This window comes from Scyliorhinus torazame, chromosome 2 (genome assembly GCF_047496885.1).
Source record: "Scyliorhinus torazame isolate Kashiwa2021f chromosome 2, sScyTor2.1, whole genome shotgun sequence".
Taxonomy (NCBI): Eukaryota; Metazoa; Chordata; class Chondrichthyes; order Carcharhiniformes; family Scyliorhinidae; genus Scyliorhinus; species Scyliorhinus torazame.
Genome location: NC_092708.1, coordinates 211,704,893 through 211,727,018, shown reverse-complemented (window position 1 = coordinate 211,727,018; position 22,126 = coordinate 211,704,893). Strand labels below are relative to the sequence as shown.

Sequence of the window (22,126 nt, the reverse complement as noted above, 5' to 3'; positions counted from 1 at the left end):
TTAGCACTGCTGCCTCACAGCGCCAGGGATCTGGGTTCAATTCCAGCCTCGGTGACTGTCGGGGTGGAGTTTGCACTTTCTCTCCTTGTCTGCATGGGTTTCCTCCGGGTGCTCCGGTTTCCTCCCACAGTCCAAAGATGTGCAGGTTGGATGGATTGGCCATGCTAAATTGCGCCTTAGTGTCCAAAAGGATAGGTGGAATTACTGGGTTATGGGGATAGGGCCGGAGGGTGGGCCTAGGTTGGTTACTCTTTCTTCGGGCCGGTGCAGAGTCAATGAGCCGGATGGCCTCTTTCTGCACCATAGTGATTCTAAGATAAATGGCAGATGGTGTAGCGGGAACATGAGAAAGAACTGTTTTATATAGAGGGTTGTGGGTGTCGAGAACACGCTGCCTGAATTGGTGGTAGTGGTAGAGACTTTAAACTCTTAAAAAGCACCTGGATCTGCACCTTGAGTGCTGTAAGCTACAGGGCTATAGGCCAGGTGCAGGAAGGCGGGATTAGAAAGGGCAACTGGATGTCCTTGGGCTGTCATGCACAAGATGGGCCGAATGGTTTCTATGGTTTCTAATGTCACATTCCTCTACCCCTCACTGGGGAGACCCTTGCACCATACTGCATTGCTGGTCAGGCATTCCTTCGGATTGGAAAGGTTTATTTAAAGAAACAATGAAATGGTATTAATTCAAAAACTTAATAATGGTGGGATTTATTTTAATGCGTAACCTGTGGCAGGAAACTGACCTTACAAAGAATTACATAAAATATTCAGCACAGAAAGTGGTCTTTTGTCGGACGGGGTCATACTAGTGTTAATGCTGCACAAGAGTCTCTTCCCAGCTCTCTTCAATCTAACACTATCAGTTAGAACATCCAGAGGGTTACCATTGATCAGAGACTGAACTGGATCCACCACGCAAATATTGTGACTACAAGAACAGGTCAGGGGCTGGGAATTCTGAAGTGGATTACTCACTTCCTGACTACCCAAAGCTCGTCCATCATCTACAAGGCACACGTCAGGGCTGTGATGGAATAGTCTCCACTTGCCTGGATGAGTGCAGCTCCAACAACACTCAAGAAGCTCGACACCATCCAGGATAAAGCAGCCCGCTTGATTGGCACCACAACAACCACCTTAAACATTCACTCCACCATCGATGCATGCAGAAACTCACTAAAGCTTTTTCGACAACATCTTCCAAACCCCTGACCACAACCACCTTGAAGGACGAGGGCAGCAGGTGCACGGGAACGTCACCATTGCAAGTTCCCCTCCAAGCTGTCCACCACCCTGACTTGGAAATACATTGTTGTCCTGAAACTCACTCCCCAACAGCACTGTGGGTGGACCTACACCACATGGACTGCAGCCGTCAACACCATCTGAATGGCGATTAGGGATTAGCAATAAATTCTGGCCTAGCCAATGACATCCACATCCCATTAAAGAGTAAATTTAAAAATATTTTTAATCTTCTACACATTCCAGTTTTGTGGTATAATTTCTGTTTGGCGTAGTCGATGTCCAAATAGAAAAGGTGTTTGAGTGTGCAATGGGCCAAAGTTAATTCAAACGGAGGCAGTAGTAAATGATCCTGCTTCTGGAAACTCCCTGTCATTGCCTAGTTCACACTCCTTTGCACACAGAAGCTGAACCAGAGAGTTAATCCATCATTTATTGAACCAGGGATTGCTGAGGCTTTCGTCAGTACCAAGCCTTTATTTGCTCTACAAATGTGGTGTCAGTTTTACTGAGATGTCTGCTCCAGTTACAAGTGTCTCCAGTTGTATCATAATAACATGACTTGAATATTATAAACAGAAAACAGGAAATAAGAAAAGAAAAAGAAAAGAATGAGAGAGGACGTCTTGTATTTATATAATAATTTGCACAACATTAGGATGTCCTCGAGAGCCCATGAAGTTTTTTTTAAAAGTAATTTACGGGATTGTGCATCACTGGCCATTTATTGCCCATCCCTAATTGCTCTTCAGAAGGTGGTGGTGAGCTGAATTCTTGAACCGCTGCATTTTCTGTGATGTAGATCCAGTCACAGTACTTTTAGGGAGGGAGTTCCAGGGTTTTGACCCAATGACAGTGAAGGAACGGCGATATATTTCCATGTCAGGATAGTGAGTGACTCAGAGGAGAACTTACAGCTGGTGGTGTCCCATGTGTCTGCTGTCCTTGAACTTCTAGCTAGTAGTGGTCATGAGTTTGGAAGGTCCTATACAAGTGCAACGTGCAAATCCATAGAATCCCTATAGTGCAAAAGGAGGCCATTCGGGCCATTGAGTCTACACCGACCCTCTGAAAGAGCACTTACCTAGGCCCATTTCCCCACCCTATCCTCGTAACCCCACCTATCCTGTACTTCTTTGGACATTAAGGGGCAATTTTAGCATGGCCAATCCACCTAACCTACACATCTTTGGATGGTGCTCACTGATGCCACTACGCATCAGTGGTGGAGGGAGTGAATATTTATGGATTGGGTGTCAATCAAGTGGGCTGCTTTGTCCTGGATGCTGTTAAACGTCCTGAATGTTACTGAAGCTTCACTCATCCAGGCAGAGGGAGAGTATTCTATCATACTCTGATTTGTGCCTTGGAGATGGGGGACAGGCTTTGGGAGTCAGGAGGTGAGAACTCGCTGCAGGATTCCTTGGGTGTGATTAAACACACATTTAGCCTCATGTTTCCTGGCGCTCGCAGCGCGGAGTAATACACTATCAACCGGCACTCGGTTAGGTAGGGGGCCTCAGCCGGGAAAGTGCGGTCAAGGCTGTACATAGTCCCATTTTCTGCACTGAGGAGCTCCACTTGCCGGAACCAATCAGTGTAGCAAGAAATAGGGACGCCATTTTTAAATGGCATCTTGATCTATGGAGCCTCTGATCCGACTCACCCCTCAAGCTCCAGCTCACTATACCGGGGGGGGGGGGGGGGGGGAGGGGGTCCTGGGCCTTCGCACCCCCCAACAATTGCGCAGGGAACCACCTGCCCGATCATCGCTGTGTGAAAAATGCCAGCTTGGCACTGTTAACCTGATACCCTGGCAGTGTCCCTGCCAGCCGACCATGTCACATGGTCACCTTGGCAGTGCCAGGCTGGCAACCAGGTGACACTGCCAGAGTGCCAGGTTTGGCATTGTCAGGGTGACCAGGTGGCACCAGCAGGGTCAGAGTGTGACCCTGCCCAAAGGGCAGACCCCCACGAGTGCGGTTCCATCTGGTACCCATTTGTGAAAAACAGTACTGGGTGGTGCTCGCCTAAGGTCTCCAATGTGAGGGGGATAGATCCCAACGCCTCAGATGCCTCGGAAACTGCATGTTACAGTGAGATTAGCTGTCTCACTCTAATATGCAAATTTACCAAAAATGATCCTGCCCACAATGAGCGGGATTTACATCGCAACGACGCACTGATTTTTTTGGCCATAATATTAATATGGCTAGTCCAGTTCAATTTCTGGTCAGAGGTCAAACCCAAGATGTTGATATTATTTTTGTGTGAGGTCATTGTTAAAATGTGGAAGGTATGGTAGCCATTTTGCATGCAATGAGGTCCCACAAACAGCAATATTTGGTGGTGATGCTAATGGGTGAGAAAATTACTTGTAGCAGCATGAAATTGAATTGGCATTGATGTGACAGAGATTTAAATTTTATCGACCTTATTACAGACTTCCTCCAAAGTCTCCTCATCAGTTGTCATGAGATCTCTTCCACAAATAAGCTGTAGAGGTATATCAACATTGATCAAGGATTGAGTTACAGAGCAGTGTAACATCTAACAGCAGGAGAAAGCTAACTTTGATTTAAGATCATGTTGCTGGATTGAAGTTGTCAATGTAGAAAGAGGAACAAGCTCAAGTGATTATTACCTCAATAAGCCAAATGCTTCCGTTGGGGATGCCTGTAAAGTGAGGATTTATCAAGGTTAAAAGCAGTTGGCAATTGCTAAGATGACATTAGTTTGTGCCCCCGAGACGATGATGGAACACATATAGTCTGGTCTGATGCCAGCTGAGAATGTAAGTGAAAGACAAATGATTAGACAAATCTGGGTTAGCCCGAATAAGTGACTTCGGGAGAGCATGCCAGGGAGCTGAGGCAGCCTGAACAGACCTCACAGGCAAGATGTAGTGAGAAAAGCTGCAGTTTGAGGAACATAATAAATGATTGGGGCCGTAGGAGGACAGCAGCATGCTTCAAAATCATTCTAAATGCAATCCCTTTAGGCCCAAGAGCAGTAAATGGTCCAATTATTCTGCCCAAAAATATAGGCACAAATTAATAAGAGTGAGTTTAACCTTTCTCCTTTGGGAGGGGAGTTCTGCAAAATGTTATACACAACTTTTCATATGTTCAAATACATTTAGAGATGCACATATTGATTTACGACAGTAAGAAAGCTAATGGGAGAGTAGACTAACAATTCATCATTTTAACAATGTTCAGTTTACCTGTGAGGTAATGGTATAAAGAGAATTCGGCCACTTTAGTTTGTAGAGATTAAACAGAAGGATAATTAACTTTGCATAATCCTCAGATTGAGTTGGTAACCTTGACAACTCAACATTCCAATGACCATTGCAATGAATGCACTAAATGGGCAGCTTTTCCTATTGTGGACAGATGATGGTGTGACTGTCAGGAGGTGGGGGGAATGATGAAAGGATCAGTACGAAGCCTGATTTATCAACATTGATTTTGCAACCAGATTCAACATTCTCTGTTCAATAATCTAGAGTGTCTGGGGAATAGAAGTCTGGGGCTTTGTTAATATATTGAACAATCCTATTTACAGAGTGATAATTCACAGGAAATCACTTCTGTATCAATCAGAAAAAGGGACAGTGAAGGGCTGTACAACCGAGCAAGGGATAACATTGAGAGGATCGTTGCAGATGGAACTCAGCAGCAAAAGGACATTCGCCACCGACCTGACCATGCTTCTCAAGTCACTTGCCAAAGCATCAACTTGCATTTGTATGGAGCCTTTATCACTGTAAATGTCCTAAAGTGCTTCAACAATGATGCTGCAGAGAGCAGCACAGTGTCTCAGTGTTTAGCACTGCTGCCTCATGGTGCCAAGGACCCGGGTTCGATCCCGGCCCCGGGTTACTGTCCATGTGGAGTTTGCACATTCTCCCCGTGTCTGCGTAGGTCTCATCCCCACAACCCAAAAAGATGTGCAGGGTAGGTGAATTGGCTACGCTAAATTGCCCCTTAATTGGAAAAAAAGAATTGTGTACGCTAATTTTTTTTAAAAAGGAAATAAAAACAATGATTCTGCAGCAGTCGAAGGAAAGGAGATGGCTAAAAACATGGTGAAAGAGGTGCATTTCGGAGACTTTTTGAAAGTAGTTGGCTGAGGTAGAAATTCCGAAGGATGTTGGCAGAAAGATTGAGGGTGGGGTGGGGTGAGAGAGGATAAATGATTGAAGGGTTTTGATGCTGAAGATGAAGATTAAGGAAACTCAGATGTTCACAAGGCAATTTGCATAGAATTATATCGAATGTACAGCCAAAGGTAGGGCATTCAGCCCAACAGGCCTATCCCAGTATCTATGTTCCACCTAAGCCTTCTCCCACCCAGATTCACCTCACCCTCTCAAAATATCCTTCTGGGGTAGCACGTGGTACAGTGGTTAGCACTGCTGCCTACGGCGCTGAGGACCCGGGTTTGAATCCCGGCCCTGGGTCACTGTCCGTGTGGAGTTTGCACATTCTGCCCGTGTCTGTGTGGGTTTCACCCCCACAACCTAAAGATGTGCAGGTTAGGTGGATTGGCCATGCTAAATTGCTCCTTAATTGGAAAATAAAATAATTGGGTACTCTAAATTTTAAATATATATATATCCTCCTGTTCCTTTCACCCTCATGAAAATATCTTGGTTCTTCTTAAATGTGTTCTTCCGCTACCTCGTCCCAGGCAGCATTGGCTGCCCTATGGCTGACGCTCTGGGACCCTCGGGGGAACAGGACCTCCCTCCTGGCCTCCACAGTGATGTGTTGGGTGTTCTGGATCACATACGGGTCACCAACACTTGAAGTAGTGCAACACTATTTTATTAAAAGGTTAACTATTTAAACATACTTGAACTGTGGGTAAATACGATACCAGCTTTAACTAAAGACCTTTGCCTTGCCCAAACCAGTTGATGCACTCAGCACATGGTGAATGTCTGTGTTGCAGGCTGTGAGCTCTGTGCTCCTAGCTAGCTGCTACTCGAATGAATGGGAACTCTGATGTCCCCTGTCTTTATAGTGCGTGTGCTCTCACTGGTGATTGGCTGCAGTGTTGTGTGTGTTGATTGGTCCCACTGTGTGTCCATCAGTGTGTGCCTGCACCATGATATACTGGTGTATATTATGACATCCCCCCTTTTATATAAAAAAATGTGCCTGCGTGACAATAAATAGCATGTGGTGAATGTTCCTGACTACGTGTGTGCGAAATATTTACACGACTATGTACATAAAACTAAGCTATTTACATGGGAAGGTGCCTGGTGCAGAAAAAAAACAGTGTGTCACACAAATAAAGAGATGAACACTATATACAAACCACTTGAACGATTAAACGGAAGAACAGAACAGACCAGAGAGTCCATTAGTGCAAAGTTCACAAATTAAGTCTCTGAGGTGGGTGACAAATTCTGCTTGACCGCCTCAAGGGTGAGTCAGGAGCCACCAGCTGAGGTAGCGGGCTGGACTGCGTCAGAGTGAGGAGGATGCAGAGTAACCGGAATCTCTGCATAGTCCAGGTCAGGGACAACAGGTGGGCGTGGCACTGGCAGAGGATCACGTAGCGAGTGCGGAACGAGACGGAGGGCACGCCGATTACGGCGCAGAATGGAACCACCCGGTAGACGAACCAGGAACGAGCGGGGAGCCACCTGCCGAAGGACCACAGTGGTTGCAGACGAGCCACCATCCAGAAGATGGATGCGGATGTTGTCATCTGGAGCCAGAGCAGGGAGATCAGCTGCATGGGCGTCATGAGCCGCCTTGTGCTGTGCACGAGACAGTTGCATTCGTTAAAGGACTGGAACGTGGTCGAGGTCTGGGACGTGAATGGACGGCACCGTCGTCCTCAGGGTGCGACCCATGAGCAGCTGGGCTGGCGACAGGCCAGTGGACAGTGGGGCCGAGCGATAGGCCAGCAGGGCGAGGTAGAAGTCGGATCCCGCATCGGCAGCCTTGCAGAGGAGCCGTTTGACTATGTGGACGCCCTTCTCCACTTTGCCATTGAATTGGGGGTACAGGGGACTGGATGTCACATGCACAAAGTTGTACCTCCTGGCAAAGTTGGACCATTCCTGGCTTGCGAAGCAGGGGCCATTGTCCGACATCACAGTGAGTGGGATGCCGTGACGAGCAAAGGTGTCCTTACAGGCACGGATGACTGCAGACGATGTGATGTCATGCAAACGTACCACCTCCGGGTAGTTTGAAAAATAGTCTACAATCAGAACATAGTCCCTGCCCAGCGCATGGAACAGGTCGATGCCGACCTTGGACCAAGGGGACGTGACCAACTCATGGGGCTGTAGGGTCTCACGTGGTTGGGCCGGCTGGAACCGCTGACAGGTGGGGCAGTTGAGCACTATGTTGGCGATGTCATCATTGATGCCAGGCCAGTACACTGCCTCTCGGGCCCATCGGCGGCACTTCTCCACGCCAAGATGGCCCTCGTGTAGCTGTTCCAAGACGAGCTGGCACATGCTGTGCGGGATAACAATGCGGTCCAGCTTCAGGGGGACACCATCGACTACTGCCAGATCATCTCTGATGTTGTAGAACTGCGGGCATTGGCCCTTGAGCCACCCGTCTGTTAGGTGGCGCATGACACGCTGTAGCAGGGGGTCAGCCGCAGTCTCGCGGCAAATTTGGACGAGGCGTCCATCCGTGGCCGGTAGATTGGAGGCCACGAAGGCCTCATGGGCGTCAACCTGGCAGACGAATCCCGCTGGGTCACACGGGGTGTCGACTGCCCTGGACAGAGCGTCGGCTATGATCAGGTCTTTGCCCTGGGTGTATACGAGCTGAAAATCGTATCGCCAGAGTTTGAGCAGGATGCGCTGGAGGCGAGGCGTCATGTCGTTCAAGTCTTTTCGTATTATATTGGCCAGCGGGCGATGGTCGGTCTCGACGGTGAATTGGGGAAGGCCATACACATAATCTGAAATTTGACGACACCGGTCAACAGGCCCAGACACTCCTTTTCCATCTCCGCGTAGCGCTGTTCCGTGGGGGTCATGGCGCGTGACGCATATGCAACGGGTCCCATGATGAGGCCTCAACGCGTTGCAGGAGCACTGCCCCAATGCCAGATTGGCTGGCATCGGTCGAAATTTTTGTCTCTTTCGCTGGATCAAAAAAGGCCAATACCGGGGCCGTGGTAAGATTGGTTTTAAGTTTTGTCCATTCGCGCTCGTGGGCAGGAAGCCATGGGAAGTCTGTCGTCTTCCTGACCAGGTTCCTGAGAGCTGTGGTATGAGAGGCGAGGTTAGGGATGAACTTCCCTAGGAAGTTGACCAAGCCCAGAAATCGGAGGACCGCCTTCTTGTCCTCTGGCTTTTTCATGGCTGTGATGGCAGCCACCTTGTCCGCATCCGGCCGCTCACCCAACCGGGAGATGTGGTCCCCTAGGAACTTGAGTTCCGTCTGGCCGAAGGAGCATTTGGCTCTGTTGAGGCGTAGGCTCTGCTCCTGTATGTGTTTGAACACACGCTGGAGGCGACTGATATGCTCCTGTGGGGTGGTGGACCAAATGATTATGTCGTCAACATAGACGCGAACACCTTCAATGCCTTCCATCATTTGTTCCATGATCCTGTGGAATACCTCTGACGCCGATATGATCCCAAATGGCATCCTGTTGTAACAATATCTGCCAAAAGGGGTGTTGAATGTACACAGTTTCCTGCTGGATCTGTCTGGTTGACTTTGCCAGAATCCTTTCGAGGCGTCAAGTTTGGTGAAGAGCTTGGCCCGAGCCATCTCGCATGTGATCTCTTCGCGCTTGGGGATTGGGTAATGCTCCCTCATTATGTTGCAATTCAGATCCTTTGGATCAATGCAGATTCTGAGCTCGCTGGACGGCTTCTTTACGTACACCATGGAACTGACCCAGTCGGTTGGTTCCGTAACTCTGGAGATCACTCCTTGGTCTTGGTGGTCCTGCAGCTGCTGCTTGAGGGGGTCCTTGAGGGGTGCTGGGACTCTGCGAGGTGCATGCACCACAGGCGTGGCGTTCTGTTTGAGTATGATCTTGTAAGTATATGGGAGCGTGCCCATGCCTTCGAAGACGTCGCGGTGCTGGTCGACGATGGCGTTGAGTTGCGCCCTGAAGTCAGCATCCTGGAAGGCAGACGTGTCATCAGGAGAGAGAGAGTGAACTCTTTGAACGAGGTTTAGTAATTTGCACGCCTGTGCGCCAAGCAGAGAATCCTTCGAGGAGCCCACGATCTCGAAAGGAAGGATGGCTTTTCATGACTTGTGCGTCACTTCGAGTTGGCATGAGCCGGTAGCAGGAATGATGTTGCCATTGTAATCCAATAGCTGGCAGGCCGATGGGAGAATGGTTGGTTTGACACGAAGGCTTTGGAAAGCAGACCACGCCATGAGATTGGCGGAGGCACCAGTGTCCAGGCGGAATCGTATTTGGGACCGGTTGACCATCAGGGTGGCACACCACTCATCGTCTGGATCGATGCTGTATACCGACAGCGGCTGGTGTCTTTGCTTCGGGGACAGCCTGTTTTTCGTTACGTCACCAACTCGAAAAGGCGCCTTCAGGTCCTCGGTGTCACTGCTGTGTGGGAGGTCGGAATCAGACTCGGTGACCATGGGTTAAATTGCCCGAACATTCCTGCGAGGCTGGCTGAAGCAATATGAATTGGAAGGCTGAGCTGCTCGACAGCAGGCAGCATAGTGGCCAAGTCTTCCACATCGTAGGCATTGTTGAGATTTTGCGGGGCATTGTCGCTTTAAATGGGCGGAGCCACAGTTGCCGCACATCATGCTGTCAGCACGTTTGCTGCGCCACCACGCATGCATGGTGCGGCCCTGCATGGTGCGCGCCTGCGCATTACGTTCCTCCTTGTCGCCGTCCCCTCGTTTGGTGCGTACAAGCGCGGGAGTCCGCGAAAAGCGCATGAAATGGCCGCCCTCATCCAGGCTGAGGCCCTGGAGGTGTTCAATCACTTGGACCCATTCCGCCTCGTGGGGACCTTGCTGCGCCGTTTCAGCCGCTTGTATATGGGAGTACCGACTGGTGGCATTTTCATGTAGGACACAGGTCTCGATGGCGGTCACTAGGGTGAGTTGCTTTACTTTGAGGAGCTGCTGACGTAGGGGGTCCGACTGAACACCGAAAACGATCTGGTCGTGTATCATGGAGTCGGAGGTGGGCCCGTAGCTGCAAGATTGCGCAAGGATGCGGCTGTGCGTTCAAAAGAATTGGAAAGGTTCGTCCTTACCCTGCAAACGCTGCTGGAACACGTAGCATTCGAAACTTTCATTCACCTCTACGCTACAGTGAGTGTCAAATTTGAGGAGAACCGTATTGAACTTCGTCTTGTCTTCATCATCTGCAAAGGTGAAAATATGGAATGGCATGGTCCCCGGCCGTGGAGAGGAGAAGAGCAATCTTTCTGGTGTCCGAGGCGCCCTCCCTGTCCGTGGCTTCGAGGTAGAGCTGGAAGCGCTGTTTGAAAATCTTCCAGTTGGCCCCGAGGTTGCCGGCGATGCGGAGCGGCGGCGACGGGCTGATGTTGTCCATGTTGCAGAATGACGGAATGCTGGCCTGGCGGAAGGCAGATCACTTGCGGGTAGGTCTAAGAAGCTAATATGCAACCACTCCTGGTATCATGATGTGTTGGGTGTTCTGGATCACATACAGGTCACCAACACTTGAAGTAGTGCAACACTATTTTATTAAAAGGTTAACTATTTAAACATACTTGAACTGTGGGTAAATACGATACCAGCTTTAACTAAAGACCTTTGCCTTGTCCTAACCAGTTGATGCACTCAGCACATGGTGAATGTCTGTGTTGCAGGCTGAGAGCTCTGTGCTCCTAGCTAGCTGCTATTCGAATGAGCGGGAACTCTGATGTCCCCTGGCTTTATAGTGCGTGTGTTCTCACTGGTGATTGGCTGCAGTGTTGTGTATGTTGATTGGTCCCACTGTGTGTCCATCAGTGTGTGTCTGCACCATGATATACTGGTGTATATTATGACACACAGCATCTAGCAGCCTCCCCAGGTCAGCGTCCCTGAATCTTGGGGCTGGTCTCCTGGGCGCCATTATTGCGAGTTGGCTGGGGTTGGCTGAGCAACTGCAGCTTAAGTGCTGCTCGACCTTGTGAGCCGGGGAAGGGGTGGGGGTGGTGAGTTAATCATACGGATGTGTTCAAGTTTTGCTTTCGCAAATTGAAGGTGTAATCTAGGCAGCTGGTGGACACAAGCTAGACTGCACGATACGGTGGAACATCCACTGAGAAGTGCTCCAATCCTTCTCAATAGTCCATCTGCATTGTCGAGACATAAAGCTTTGTTTGTGAGATGTTGCCTCGGTGCCTAGGCTACTGACACCGATCTCTTCCTGCCCATTACCAGTCAGCCTCATGCTCCAAGAAAGGCGCAGTTCAACTTTTGCTTTTTGTACCTGGAGCGAGGTGGACATCTGGGGCAAAATTCTCCGAAAACGGCGCGATGTCCGCCGACTGGCGCCCAAAACGGCGCAAATCAGACGTGCATCGCACCGCCCCAAAGGTGCGGAATGCTCCGCATCTTTGGGGGCCGAGCCCCAACCTTGAGAGGTTTCCGGACGGATTTCCGCCCCGCCAGCTGGCGGAAAAGGCCTTTGGTGCCCCGCCAGCTGGCGCGGAAATGACATCTCCGGGCGGCGCATGCACGGGAGCGTCAGCGGCCGCTGCCAGCATTCCCACGCATGCGCAGTGGAGGGAATCTCTTCTGCCTCCGCCATGGTGGAGACCGTGGCGGAGGCGGAAGGGAAAGAGTGCCCCACGGCACAGGCCCGCCCGCGGATCGGTGGGCCCCGATCGCAGGCCAGGCCACCGTGGGGGCACCCCCCGGGGCCAGATCGCCCCGCACCCCCCCCCCCAGGACCCCGGAGCCCGCCCGCGCCGCCTTGTCCCGCCGGTAAGGTAGGTGGTTTACTTTACTCCGGCGGGACAGGCATTTTAGCGGCAGGACTTCGGCCCATCCGGGCCGGAGAATCGAGCGGGGGGGCCCGCCAACCGGCGCGATTCCCGCCCCCGCCGAATATCTGGTGCCGGAGACTTCGGCAACCGGCGGGGGCAGGATTCACGCCAGCCCCCGGCGATTCTCCGACCCAGCGGGGGGTCGGAGAATTTCGCCCCTGATTTCCCGTCTGCAGCTTTTGACCACACTAGCCTCCTTTATCAGCTCTCCTATATTATCCAGCTCCGTGGCTCCACTCAAATCTTTCGAATCACACCCAGAGCAGCTCCAGCAACAGCTTCTCCTTCTGCCAGCCATGTCCTTCACTTTGCGTCGAGGCTGCTACAAATATCTCCACAGCCTCCGATAAGATAGAGATAAAATGTAGTTTCCCACAATTATGTGTACTTGTACACATTCCCTTGCTCTACCCTCTGTGCTGGACCAGAATTTAGGGCATCTCAAGTGTTTCTGGTTGCTATTATTCACAGTGGGAGCTGACAGGGTTGGAGCTGTCAATGCTCTTCCATCATTATGAATCTTAACAATTAATATCGGAGCATCGGCTGCTTGTTTTCAAAGCTCTGGCCCCGACAAAAGCCTCAAGTCATCTGAGTTTTGTCCTCAGGTGTCAATAATTGCTCTGAACTTGTTGACCCTGTTCTACTGCTGTACTGTTAAGATTTTGGGCTGGATTGTCCAATTCTGGGGCTATGTCCCCACGCCGGTGTGGGAACGGTGGCATTTAACGCCAGAAAAACTGGCGCAAAACGGTCACCGATTCCCCATTTTGCTGGGGGCTAGCAGGAAGGCAGCATCGAGCACCCGGCTCTAGCTGCCGATATACCCCAGAGAATTGCCGGGTCCGTGGGCGCGCATGTACACGGTGGCGGCCACTCACGGACCCGGCCCGTGAAATAGACCCCCTTCGGCCACCCCGCGTGCCCTGGACCACCCCCCCACAGTGCCGCCAGCCTCGAATAATGTCCCCCCCTGCCTGGGGATCAGCACTCCCCTGATTGTGGTGGCGCTGCACTGAGTCCACTTTGACAAAGCTGCTTTGACAAAGGGTCATCTGGACTCAAAACGTTAGCTCTTTTCTCTCCCTACAGATGCTGACAGACATGCTGAGATTTTCCAGCATTTTCTCTTTTGGTTTCAGATTCCAGCATCTGGAGTAATTTGCTTTTATATTGTATTATTTATCATAGATTATCATAGAATTGACAGTGCAGAAGGAGGCCATTCGGCCCATCGAGTCTGCACTGGCTCTTGGAAAGAGCACCCTACCCAAGGTCAACACCTCCACCCTATCCCAGTAACCCCACCCAACACTAAGGGCAATTTTGGACACTAAGGGCAATTTATCATGGCCAATCCACCTAACCTGCACATCTTTGGACTGTGGGAGGAAACCGGAGCACCCGGAGGAAACCCACGCACACACGGGGAGGATGTGCAGACTCCGCACAGACAGTGACCCAAGCCGGAATCGAACCTGGGACCCTGGAGCTGTGAAGCAATTGTGCTATCCACAATGCTACCATGCTGCCCAAAGGGCTCGTCCAGGATTTATAACCTCAATTATGATCAATGCAACTGTATAACAACTGTATGATGATCAGACATGCCTGTCATAAATGAAAAAATCCAATAAAAACATTTTTCAACCGCGGCCGCTGCAAGATCGCCACGGACGGGGACCATATAAAGGCCCGTTGACCTTGGCAGGAATTTTTTTTAAAGGTATTGTTTTCAACGAGAGCATTGCAGGCCATTGAATAGTTGAAATGGTCACGTCAGAGATAGGCAGGGGGTTCCCGAGCAGTGTGTCCATATTTCTGTAGGAATTGCTTGGACAGGGGTGGGTTCCCTACACAGTAGCATTGGAAAACCATTGGAACAAGTAAGACTCCTATCGGCAGGGATTTGTGAAGATTCTTATATAAGATTGTTTGGCATAGAATGGTTCACCTGCTTTTGACTAAAATTTCTTGCACAGTGCACTGATTTGATCAGGAAATTAATGTGGCATATATGCATCTTCCTTTGCTTTATTTATTTTTTTATTTTTATTTTTTATAAATTTAGAGTACCCAATTATTTTTTCCAATTATGGGGCAATTTAGCTTGGTCAATCCACCTATCCTGCACATCCTTGGGTTGTGGGGGTGAAACCCACGCAGACACGGGGAGAATGTGCAAACTCCACACAGGCAGTGACCCAGGGCCGGGATTCGAACCCAGGTCCTCGGTGCCAGAGGCAGTAATGCTAACCACTGTGCCACCGTGCTGCCCTTCCTTTGCTTTATTTAATGCAATTGCACGGCTGCCTCAAAAATACCACAGAATTGATGAATCATATGCTAATAATATTCAAACAAAAGCTTGTTTCTCTGTCAGGTTAAAATTAGAATTTATGTCACGCTGTAAATATTTTTAAAACATTTTTTTGTTCTTATTGAGACTGATGACGATTAACTTATGCTACTTCTGAATTAAAATGGAGGGATTCACTGTTGCTCAATTGGCTGCACAATAGCTGATCCAGTTCAAATCTTGACTGGTTAATTAGAATTTATATTATCACTGCCTCACTTTCTACAAAAAAAAACTTAAGATTGCTTCTCCATATATTACTCAGGCATATACATTGTCATTAAGCACAACCGTCATAATTACTATGCTCAGCACTTTGAGAATGTTTACATATTGGTTAATGGTGCAAAAACATACAAATAACTTAATTGGTATCACTTTCCCCATTCTCACTCAAATCTGTCTCCCTGTGAATTTACGGCACACCATTCTCTCAGCTCCAATCCTGGCATAATCATCAAACCTGCTGACAAAGGCAGCACTGTTGTTTCTTTATGGCATCAAGGCCTTTACCTTGCAGGGGCTGAACACCAACTCTCACTCTTCCTACCTCCTCCTGGACCATGAACATCAAAACTACCATTTCCCAAGCCCTCACTTCTTCTGAAGATTTTCCCAGCTTCCTCCAACTCCAACCCCTTCAGGGCCTCCAACCTCACATACTCCACTCACCCTGCTTCCATCTATTTGCCAAGATCTATAAGCCTAACTTCATCACACCACCATCTTCCACCTGAATGACCAAAGCCCCGACCCTTCCTTCAACAGTGGCTTACGCCGTCCTCAACTACCATCAGCCTCCTTCGCTTTGAATAGCCTTTTCCTGTAACTTTCCTAATTTCCTCCAAATAAACATGTGACTGGATTGAAGCCATGGCAGCCATTTTGTAGGATATTCTGAACATCCTTTGTTCGTGTCCTACTTTGGTGGGTTCTGACAAAATGTCACTGTCCTGAAACATTAAGCCTACCCTTCCCTTCCCCTCATTGATGCCACCTGGCTTGCAGAATATTCCCAGCATGTTCTCTTTTTATAACTACATTTGTGGACTTGGTCTTTTCTTTTTTTTTAGAAAATATTTTATTGAGGCATTTATAATTTTAACAATTTTAAACATCAAATTTCAACAGAAACAAAAACACAATATAACCAACAAACCCCCTGGGCACAAACCCTAGCCAACATGGCTTACACAAACAATGCCATTGATGCATGATCAATTGTACAAAGACTCAGGTTGGATGCAACTGTGGCTTTATTGCAGTAAGATGTGTGGCCTCCCACAGCAGCTGGCGAAATGGCTGCTGAATACAGAGCACTCATATTTATACTCCTCCTACTGGGTGGAGCCAGCAGGCAGGGGCTACCGGCGAACCTGTAATACAGGTCCTACCTTACATCACCTAATACATGTGTAACAGTGGTTTACCACATTCATCCCCTGTTAAAAATGAGTCCGGCGGGGGTGGTGGAGAACTATATACAGTAGTGAATTTATGTACAGTGTTTTATTAGGAGAGAAAAAAAATGTCTTTTGAAAGTCCGGTGCCAGTTAGAGATTCAACCGGTCTGGTGCCTTGATGTTCCGCTGGGAGCGACGTAACGGTGGCGGCGATGTCGATGCTGGCGATGTCGGTGCTGGCCTGATGTTCGGTGATCCCGGGAGTGTACCAAAATCCTCTTCATCCTCTTGCGTGGGTAGCGGAAGGAGGGATGGTCCTGGTGGGGTTAATGTTGGGAGCGCCGGGGGAGGGGAGGGTGGCGCCGGGCCGGGGAAGTGTGTATGAGTGGAACTGCTGGTGCCAGGTCCCTGAGGGAGACAGTACCTTGGCAGCCGTCGGGGTATGCCACATAGGCATACTGGGAGTTGGCATGGAGCAAGTGCATCCTATCCACCAACGGGTCCGCCTTATGGAGTCAGACGTGCCTACAGAGCAGGACCGGTCCTGGAGCTGTGAGCCAAGTCGGGAGCGACACCCCGGAAGTGGACTTCCTGGGGAAGGCAAAAAGACGTTCATGGGGTGTGTTATTTGTAGCGGTGCACAGTAGCGACCGGATGGAGTGCAGTGCTTCAGGGAGGACCTCCTGCCAGCGAGAGGCTAGGAGGTTCCTGGACGGCCCTCCAAACTGTCCCGTTCTCCCTCTCTACCTGCCTGTTTCCCCGGGGGTTATAACTGGCCGTCCTGCTGGAGGTGATACCCCTGCTGAGCAGGAACTGACGCAGTTCATCATTCATGAATGAGGATCCCCTGTCACTGTGGGTGTAGGTGGGGAAGCCGAACAGAGCGAAGATTGTGTTGAGGGCCTTGATGATAGTGGCAGACGTCATATCGGGCCCGGCAGGGGATGGCGAAGGGGAACCTGGAGTATATGCTGAGAATATACGTGTTACGGTCGGGGGCCCTTTGAAGTCCATGCTGAGGCGTTCAAAGGGGCGGGATGCTTTCACCAGGCGCGCGCGGTCCGGCCGGTAGAAGTGCGGCTTGTACTCCGCACAGACCTGGCAGTCCCTGGTGACTGTGCGTACTTCCACGACGGAGTAGGGCCGATTGCGAGCCTTGACAAGATGGTACAACCGTGTGACCCCCCGGGTGACAAAGCCTGTCGTGTAGGGCCCGGAGTCGGTCGACATGTGCGCTGGCACATGTACCTTGGGATAGGGCGTCTGGGGCTCGTTGAGCTTACCGGGGCGATACAGAATCTCGTAATTATAGGTGGAGAGCTCGACTCGTCATTTTTTATCTTGCCCCGCTGCGTGTTGTTGAACATGAAGGCTACCGACCGTTGGTCAGTGAGGAGAGTGAATCTCCTGCCGGCCAGGTAATGCCTCCAATGCCGCACAGCTTCAACGATAGCTTGGGCCTCTTTTTTGACGGACGAGTGCCGAATATCTGAGGCATGAAGGGTGCGGGAAAAGAATGCCACGGGTCTGCCTGCCTGGTTGAGGGTGGCGGCAAGTGCGACGTCTGATGCGTCGCTATCTACTTGGAAGAGCAGTGTCTCCTCTACTGCGTGCATCCCGACCTTGGCTATATCAGCTCTGATACGGGCGAAGGCCTGTTGTGCCTCGGCCGTAAGGGGAAAGTGGGTGGACTGAATGAGTAGGCGGGCCTTGTCCGCGTAGTTTGGGACCCACTGGGCGAGTAGGAGAAGAACCCCAGGCAGCGTTTGAGGGCCGTGGGGCAGTGGGGGAGGGGAAGCTCCATGAGTGGGCGCATGCGGTCGGGATCGGGCCCCAGAACTCCGTTCTGGACCACATAGCCGAGGATGGCGAGGCGGGTTGTGCTGAACACGCACTTCTCCTTGTTGTAGGTGAGGCTGAGGAGAGTGGCGGTGCGGAGGAATTTAGCAAGGTTGGCATCGTGCTCCTGCTGATCATGGCCGCAGATGGTGACGTTGTCTAGGTACGGAAAGGTGGCCCACAAACCGTACCGGTCGACCATTCGGTCCATCTCCCTTTGGATGACCAAGGCCGCGTTAGTGACGCCGAAGGGAACCCTGAGGAAGTGATTGAGACGACCGTCTGCCTCGAAAGCAGTGTATGGACGGTCTGATTTACGAACGAGGAGCTGGTGGTAGGCGGATTTTAGGTCTATCCTTGAGAAGATCCGGTACTGCGCAATCTGCTTGACCATATCAGATATGCGTGGGAGGGGGTACGCATCGAGCTGCGTGTACCGATTGATGGTCTGGCTGTAGTCCACGGCTATTCTGTGCTTCTCCCCAGTTTTAACGACTACCACTTGAGCTCTCCAGGGGCTGTTGCTGGCCTCGATGACCGCGAGGGAGCAGCGCCTTACCGTATCCGGGTGGATGAAACTTTTGGTGCTCCCGGAGTCCAGCAGGCAAGAGGTCACGTGGCCGTTGATTTTCACCGTAGTCGAGGCGGTGGCCAGGTTGTGTGGGCGAGACTGGTCGAGTGTCATTGAGGCGAGCTGCGGTTGGTCATCGCTGGCGTCCGAAGCATTGGGGGGCCCAGGTCGTGGAATGTTGTCGGCGTCCATGCCCCGTGGGGAAAACAAGATGGCGGCACCTGAGGATCCTGCGGGGGACAAAATGGCAGTGCCCATGGGCCGCATGTTGCGGGGGCTGGACAAGATGGGGGCGCCCATGGGCCGCACGTTGCGGGGGCTGGAATAGATGGCGGCGCCCATGGGCTGCACGTGGACTGCGGCGGGGAGATGGCGCCGCCCACTGGCCGCTCGCGGCCCTGGGAGGTGAGGATGGCGGCGCCCACTGGCTGCGCGTGGTCTGGGGAGGGGAAGATGACGGCATCTACTGGCCACGCGTGGTCCGGGACGAAGATGGCGGCTCCCATTGTGGGTCAGGGGAGAGGGGGTGATAGCGGCGACTGCGCGGACTTGGCACAATGTGGCCCTTTTTGCTGCAAGCCTTGCAAATGGCAGCGCGGGCCGGGCAGCGTTGGCGAGGGTGCTTCTGCTGACCACAGAAGTAACATCGGGGACCTCCGGGGTGCGCTGATTGGCATGTGGCGCAGGCTGGGGCTGGGGCAGCCGTTTGTGGGGTCCACGAGTGATAGGAGGGGTGGGCCGCGCGGCCGGAGGGGTAGGCCTGAGCATTACGTGAGGTGACCGCCATGGAGAGTGCTAGCTTCTTAGTCCTCGCTAGGTTGAGCGTGGCCCCTTCAAGCAGCCTTTCGCGAATGAGGTCCAACCCAATCCCCGTTACAAAAGCATTGCGCATAAGAAGGTTGGAGTGTTCGGTGGCCGTAACGGCCTGACAGTCACAGTCCCGGACGAGTGGGATTAGGGCCCACCAGAAGTCTTCTATGGACTCACCAGGGAGTTGAGAGTGAGTGGCGAGTACGTGCCTGGCGAAGAGCGTGTTTGTTTTCTGTGCGTAGTTTTCTTTGAGAAGCGCCATGGCGTCGGCGTAGTTCGTGGCGTCCTGGATCAGCGGAAACACGCTGGAGCTCAACCTTGAGTTCAGGATCTGTATCTTCTGAGCCTCCGTCAGAGGGGTGGTCGCTGCGTTGATATAGGCCTCGAAGCAGACTAGCCAGTGATTAAAGTCCTTTTTGGCGTCGCTCGATTGCGGATCCAGCTGCAGGCGATGTGGGTTGCTTCAGAGGTCCATCTTATAGAAAATCTTACTTCAATAAATTGATGCACGATCAATTCTACAAAGACTCAGGTTGGATACAACTGAGGCTTTATTGCAGTAAGTTGTGTGGCCTCCCACAGCAGCTGGCGAAATGGCTGCTGAATGGAGGACACTCATATTTATACTCCGCCTACTGGGCGGAGCCAGCAGGCAGGGGCTACCGATGATCCTGAATACAGGTGCTTCCTTACATCACCTAATACAGGAGTAACAGTGGTTTACCACAGCCACCTTCCCCAACCAACCCTCCGTTGGTTCTCCTGTCCTTACTCATCTCTCCCATGACTTGGTCTTTTCAATCTAAAAGCTGCTGATATGTCGAAAGAAATGGGACTCCCACCCAGGGCATTTTCAAGAGGTTTCCAGCACATCTGTACACAGATATATAACAATAATAAAACTACTGAAACTACAAGGTGACGACTTCAAACACAATCTTGAATTTAAGCAATAAGAACGCTTCAATTGCTGTACCTCTCAATTTCCATTCTACCTATGCTTAGTCTTACTTCCTAATCCCATCTTTTCTACCTTTGGAACTTCCAAACGTCTGCATCTCCTTCTCACCATCTATTTGGGAAATGTGAGCAATTTCCAAAATTAGTTTCTCCCACTGGCCCAAAATCTGAAGTTAATAGTCAGATCGTGGTTACAAGTCAAGTTTCAGGCTTAGAAACTAGCCCAGGGCATGAGCAAGTGAGGTAGGCTATATTAGGGGTATTGCGGTACCTAGGTGGGATGTACCTTATACTGTAGTATGAGTGGCGGAACCTGCCTGCTGGTTCCACCCAGCAGGCGGAGCATAATAGTCTGTGTTTCACCCACAGCAGTCATTCTGCACCGGAGCTGTTGGGATAACTACTTGTTCATTAAAGCTTTCAAATGGACTACAATCTTGCTTCAGTAGTGATTGATCGTGAATCAATTTAATGAACAAAATTGAAGAATGGCTGCTCTCCGCATCAAGCCAGAGTGTCTACAAATCAACGCCCACGCGGCAAATGCAGCAGCAACTTTTAAACATTGGCTGGCATGTTTCAACGGGTACATCAGGACGGCCCCGACTACCCCCACGGAGGAACAGAAAATGCAAGTCCTCCACTCAAGGGTGAGCCCAGAAATCGACACGCTTATCGAAGACGCGGACGGTTTCGAGGACGCAAAGACTTTGTTAAAAGAGCACTACGTCCGCACTGTGAATCAGGTATACGCTCGGCATCTTTTAGCTACCAGACGGCAGATCCCAGGGGAATCACTGGACGACTTTTACCGTGCATTGTTAGTGTTAGGTAGAAACTGTACCTGTCCACAAGTCTCAGCCGATGACCACACCGAACCCTTAATACGGGATGCTTTTGTTGCGGGCATGCTGTCCTCTAAAATCCGCCAGCGACTGCAGGGAAACGACACGCTAGGGCTTAAAGAGGCACGGAAACTTGCGCACTCCCTAGATGTAGCCTCCCGCAACACCCAGGGCTACGTGCCCAGGGCTAGGTTCCTGACAGCGCAGTACCTGCATGGACAGGGTGGACCCCACCTACGGTCGATTCCAAAGCACCCCTAAATTCCCCACAAGCTTGTGCAGTGCGGCAGCCAGGAAACACCGGGGGGGGCCCGATGCTATTTTTGCGGGCAAAACAAACACCCCCAGCAACGCTGCCAGGCCCGATCCGCAATCTACAAGGGCTGCGGGAAGAAGGGGCATCTCGTGGCAGTATGCCAGGCCCGGTCAGCCGCCGCTGTCTCCACAGGCGAACCGGGCCGGCTGCCATTCCTCTCCTCACAGCCCATGTGTGATTCATGGGGGCAGCCATCTTGGATGACATCTCAGGACCCCGATTCAGCTGGCTATGTATCGCCTGATGAGATCTCCCAGCTGGCCATGTGCGATTCATGGGGGCAGCCATCTTGGATCACGTCTCAGGACCCCGACTCGGGTGGCTGTGTATCGCCCAACGGGATCTCTCAACTTCTGCCACAACTTGCCTCAGTGACACTGGACCAGTCTCGGCCCCGAACGCTTTCAACTGCTATGACATCGGTACTCATCAACGGGCACAAGACATCCTGCTTGATCGACTCTGGGCGCACGGAGAGCTTCATCCATCCCAATACGGTAAGACACTGCTCCCTCGCTGTACACCCGATTAAACAATAGATCTCCCTGGCCTCTGGATCCCACTCTGTGGCGATCTGGGGGTACTGCATAGCCAACTGCGGTAGTCTGTGTATAGGTATTATGGTACCTGGTAATGCTGGAACACCATTGGTAGATATTGCATGTTTCCTATTGGTCAAGCTGTATGGTAGCTCTGCCCTGATAGGTGGGGTATAAGAGCCCGTGGCGCCCCAGCAGCCTTCTTTCTGTACCTGAGCTGCTAGGGGAAACATC

General features: G+C 51.1%; 1 protein-coding gene across 4 annotated transcripts in view; it reads right to left on the bottom strand.

Moving 5' to 3' along the window:
* The window catches only part of LOC140395504 (receptor tyrosine-protein kinase erbB-4-like), a 1,530,197-nt gene that overhangs the window by 887,100 nt on the left and 620,971 nt on the right, over window positions 1-22,126 (bottom strand). The gene's annotated exons all lie outside the window — the stretch shown is intronic.